This window comes from Apium graveolens, chromosome 7 (assembly GCF_009905375.1).
Source record: "Apium graveolens cultivar Ventura chromosome 7, ASM990537v1, whole genome shotgun sequence".
Taxonomy (NCBI): domain Eukaryota; kingdom Viridiplantae; phylum Streptophyta; class Magnoliopsida; order Apiales; family Apiaceae; genus Apium; species Apium graveolens.
The window spans coordinates 79574129-79580128 of NC_133653.1; positions in this window are offsets into that span (position 1 = coordinate 79574129).

Consider the following 6000-nt stretch of genomic DNA (forward strand, 5'->3'; position numbering starts at 1 on the left):
ATCTGTGTTTGTGTGCTGCTGTGGTTCCCCTGTTTCCCCTAAGTTCGGTTGCCGCCAGGTTTTTCCGGCGTGGAAGCCGGCTGTTTCCGGTGTGCGTGAGCCACGCACTTCGGCGCGTGTGTCTGCGTGTGCCTATGCTGGACTCGATTACGTTACTGTTGTGGCTTGGTTACGTTGGACTGAATTTTCATTTTTATTTATTTATTCTTGCAGGAAATAATTGATTGGTTTGTGAAATAAATTATACGATGTTGGGAGATTTAATCGATAATTATCGGTGAAATTTACGTAGGAGGCCCGGTATAACGGGAAACCGTAAATTTTATCGCCGTCGGCGATGAGCCTCGGCGAGCCGACGGTGGACTATGATGACGTTGTTCTGAGTCCTACAATTTAAAATACAAAATACGATTTAAAATGTGAATTGCGAATAAAACTATAAAATGAGATTAAAATTATAAAATGGGACTGATAATTAATAATTGTATTTAAGTGGTATTGGTGAATTTTTGAATTGTTGTTGACTGAAGTCGGTGGTTGGAATTTGGATTGGGTTGGGTTGTTGTGATTGATTTGACGTCGGGATGTTCGACGGGTAGTCCGATAATTAAAGGAGGTGCTGCCCGATTTTTGGAAAATTAAATTACGGAAATTCGAGGCCGTACCCAATGACTATCGGAACGTCGATCGGTTACATGTAACTATTTTGTACGAAACCTGATTATGTGTTGTGATGTAATGTTTTGCCGAAACCGATAACCCTAATTTTGAAAAAGAAAGACAGATATACATATTTTATGAAAATGAACGCTGAACCGACTTTCGAAGATGTGAACCCTAATTGATACGTGTATTATAATATTGAATATGTTACGAGTTGGGTTTTGTTAACGTTCGGGTAGATTGTTAGCGAGGATATGTCAAGCATAATCGAAGGTCTAAGTTAGGGTGTTTCGACTTTGTAGGTGCTAGTCGGAAAGCCCAAGAGTTGATGTTGGATAGCCTAGTGGACAGTCGACGAGCTCAGTAAGGTTCCAATCGAAGGACCTGAGTGTTGAAGTCAAATCCAGGGTAATCTAGTGGTTAGACGTTAAAGCCTGAGTGTCCGTGTCGGCTCAAGGTCAATCGGTATTAGTTGTAAAGCTCTGCAAGGCAAGTACCCCTGAACAAATCTTTTACGGTTTAGTATATATGAATAATTGTTGATTTAAATTACGTACTGGAACAGAACGATTTAAGTTACGTATCCCCTGGATTCAAATTATTTTGTTAACTTGTGTTTTGGGGGAAAAGTAACTTCTGAAAATGCCTATCTCTAAGTTCTGAATAAAATGAAAATGTTTTGGAAAATGTGCTATGTTATAATTGTTTTGATAAGAGATAGGTAAGTGATTTGGAAAACTGGATAAAAATGATCAAATAATTGGATGAGTGTGCGCAGAAGGCCCGTAACGGCCTGGAAGTTAGCGTAAGAGGCGAAATGGTTGCGCACCCTGTCATAACCACCAGCCCAGCGTGACAGAGACCTAGCTAGTCTCTGAGTTCCGGAACAAGTTTCATAGGATATCCTGATCAGCTGTCTCACCAGGGATCATCCAATAATTTTATATCTGAGCAAGTGATTTTGAGGTTCCCGGAGAGGAACAAGTTTTATAGGTCCTGTGATGGGACAAGTTTTATAGATCCTGTGATGGGATAAGTTTTATGGTTTCCGTAACGGAACAAATGATTTTGGGTCCCCGTAACGGGACAAATGGTTTTATGGGTCTTGCGATGAGACAGAAGATTTGAAAACGAAAGAAGCATGCTAAAATTTAAATTGATATTTATGCACAGCACACAACTAATGATTTGGTTTTACAGAGCATGCTAGTTTTGATATCCAGTTCACACATGTTTTACTTGTTTCTAGCAAGTTATGATTTCTGTTCCTATAATTGTTTATCATAAACTGTTTTTGATTATTATTCATATAGTGGTACTGCTGAGCAATTGATTGCTCACCCTTGCAAAATGTTTTATATATGTATTGCAGATACTTAGGAGATTCTTCAGTGGTAGTCAGGGCAGAGTTCCAGTTCCTTTCGTGTCAGCCTCCTCTGAGGTAGTTGCATTCAGACCAGATGAGGTCTGTTGAGTTGCTGCATTAAATTAGTGGTCAGGATTGTGTAAGGTAATTTGAGTTGTGTTAGTTGAGTAACCTAAGTCATACTTAAACCTGGAAAAGATCTTGGAGTTAGGGGTCGTATTTATATTCTATCTTGGAATTGTTTATATTATGTTTGTTATGGTGATTGTTGATGACGTCAACTCCTGACCCCGGGGTTGAGGCCGTCACAAAATCCGCTGCAAATGTTAACAAACTTAAAAAGGCCAAAGGATCCGAGCAAGTCTCGGTCCTTAAAACTAATCATTAGTGGTATTTGTGATTGCAGGGCAACAGGAAGAACATCCTAGTTCTGGACAGTGGATGTTCAGGACATATGACTGAAAATAAAGCCCTGCTATCAGACTTTGTGGAGAAAGCTGGCCCACGTGTTTCTTATGGAGATGGCAACATTGGAAAAACTATGGGATATGGCAATATCAATCTTTGGAATGTCATCATTGAAAAAGTAGCTCTGGTCTCAGGACTTAAACACAATCTGCTGAGTGTTAGTCAAATCTGTGACAGAGGTTATCATGTGGATTTCTTTGAAGAACACTGTGAAGTTGTAAGCAAATCTACAGGCAAAGTTGTTCTGAAAGGATACAGGCATGGTAACATTTATGAATCCAAGCTTTCAACAAGTACTGATGGTTCTGCAATCTGTCTATTAAGTAGAGCATCAATTGAAGAAAGTTAGGATTGGCACAAGAAACTCTCTCATTTAAATTTTAACAATATAAATGAACTAGTCAAGAAAGATCTTGTGAGAGGACTACCAAAATCAGTATTTGCTCCTGATGGCCTTTGTGATTCATGTCAGAAGGCAAAACAAAGAAAATCTTCATTCAAGAGCAAGACTGAATCATCAATTCTTGAGCCTTATCACCTACTACATGTTGATCTATTTGGTCCAGTTAATGTCATGTCTATTGCAAAGAAGAAATATGCTATGGTCATAGTGGATGAGTTCACCAGATACACATGGGTGTATTTCTTGTACACAAAAAGTGAAACTGCGTCTAACTTGATTGATCATGTCAAGCAACTGGATAAATTGGTCAAAGATTCTGTGAAGATCATAAGAAGTGATAATGGCACTGAGTTCAAGAATTTGATCATGGAAGAGTTCTGCAAAGACCAAGAAATCAAGCACGAATTTTCTGCTCCTGGAACTCCTCAGAAAAATGGAGTTGTTCAAAAGAAAGAATAGAACTCTTATTGAAGCTGTATGAACTATGCTTGATGAAGCAAAGTCGCCAACCTACTTTTGGGCTGAAGCTGTGCAGACTGCTTGTTTTACTCAGAATGCAACACTTATCAATAATCATGGAAAAACACCATATGAGATGGTGAAGAAAAAGAAGCCAAATCTGAAGTATTTTCATGTATTTGGATGCAAGTGTTTTGTTCTTAAGACTCATCCCGAACAGCTATCCAAATTTGATCTAAAAGCTGATGAAGGAATTTTTGTTGGATATCCACTTTCTACAAAATCCTTCAGAGTCTATAATTTAAGAACAAGGGTTATCATGGAATCTATCAATGTCTCTTTTGATGATAAGAAGATTACTGGACTTGAAGATTTTAGTGATCATGATTAGCTGAGATTCGAAAATGAAGTTTTTAATTCTGATTCTGTAAATCGTAATAATCTAAGTCTTGATACTGCAAACTCTGATGGATTAAACTCTGATGTTATTAAAATTGTGGTGACTACACCTAAGGAAAATGCATCTGTGCAGGGGGCATACTGCAGATCCAATCACATCTCAAGAAGCATCAGAACCTACAACAGGCTCTTTAAGTTCTGATGGGCCAAGTTCTGATAATTCTGGAAACTCGTTTTATGATATTTCTGGAAACTCAAATAATGAAGGATCCAACTCAGATTGCATAATTTCAGGGGAGCATCAGAAAATGTTGATGGAGACAGCATGGGTCATGGGGGAGCATCCAGTTCTAGAGAGAACCTTCCACCTTCCAACTGTTAGGAAGTGGACTAAAGCACATACACCTGACTTAATTATTGGAAATCCTGATGCAGGTGTTAAAACTAGAACAGCTACATCAAATGAATGTCTCTATCATTCTTTTCTTTCTCAGACTAAACCAAAGAAAGTGGAAGAAGCTCTTCAAGATGTTGATTGGGTGCAAGCAATGCAAGAAGAGTTAAATGAATTTGAAAGAAATAAAGTCTGGACCCTAGTGCCAAGACCAAAGAACAGATCAGTTGTTGGTACAAAATGGGTCTTCAGAAACAAAACTGACAGTGATGGCATAATTACAAGGAACAAAGCAAGGCTGGTTGCAAAAGGATACTCTCAACATGAGGGAATTGATTATGACGAAACATTTGCACCAGTTGCTAGATTGGAAGCCATAAGGATATTTTTGGCTTATACTGCTCACAATAAGTTTAAAGTCTTTCAAATGGATGTAAAAAGTGCTTTTCTCAATGGAGAATTGGAGGAAGAGGTATATGTTGAACAACCTCCAGGCTTTGTAGATCCCAAATTTCCCAATCATGTCTACAGGCTTGATAAAGCACTTTATGGACTTAAGCAAGCTCCAAGAGTATGGTATGAGACATTAGCTCAGTTTCTTCTGGAAAGTGGATTTAACAGAGGGACTATTGACAAAACATTGTTCTACCTCAACCATGGAAATGACTTGCTTTTGGTGCAAATATATGTTAATGATATCATTTTTGGTTCTATAAATGATAGAATTTGAAAGAAGTTTGCCAACCTGATGAAGTCAAGATATCAAATGAGTATTGATGGGAGAACTTAACTATTTTCTGGGCCTTCAAGTCAAGAAGAATGAAGAAGGAACTTTTATTTGTCAATCTAAGTACACAAGAAATTTGTTGATGAAATTTGGAATGCAAGATTGTTCAAGTGCATCCACTCTTATGGCCACTGCAACAAAATTGGATAAAGATACTGGTAAATCAGTAGATATTACTGATTACAGAGGTATGATTGGCTCTCTACTCTATCTAACTGTAAGTAGACCTGATATCATGTATGCTACCTGTCTTTGTGCAAGATTTCAAGCAGATCCAAGAAAACCCCACTTAACAGCTGTGAAAAGAATTTTCAAGTACTTTAAGGGTACATCTGATCTGGGATTGTGGTATCCTAGAGAATCAGACTTTAAGCTAATAGATTACTCAGATGTAGATTTTGCAGGATGCAAAATTGACAGGAAAAACACAAGTGGAAGCTGCCAATTTCTTGGAGGCAGATTGGTTTCTTGGTTTAGCAAGAAAGAAAAGTCAATTTCCACATCAACTGCAGAAGCAGAATACATTGCTGCAGGAAGCTGTTGTGCACAGATTCTTTGGATGAAGAATCAGTTACTGAATTATGGGTTAGAATTTTCTAAAATCCCTATTTACTGTGATAATCAAAGTGCTATTACTATGACAGGTAATCTAGTTCAACACTTAATGACAAAACACATCAGCATAAGGTACCACTTCATAAGGGAACATGTGGATGAAGGTACAGTGGAATTGCATTTTGTTCCCACAGATCAACAACTAGCAGATATCTTCACAAAACCACTGTGTGAAGCTACTTTTACTAGATTGGTTAATGAAATTGGAATGGTTTCAGGTTCTTTCTCTAAATCTGCTTAGTTTATGTTCTGATACATCAAAATTTATGATCAGTGTTTACAGATATTACATCTTTGTGTATTCTGTGCTTAATTAGAAATCTTCTAAGTGCTGATGTGAATTTCTAAACTCTGATAGTGATATGAATATTTCTGTGACTATTCAATCCAATGAGGATATCCGTGCTAGATGTTGAACTAGTAGTCTTTAATATACTAAAGATCCC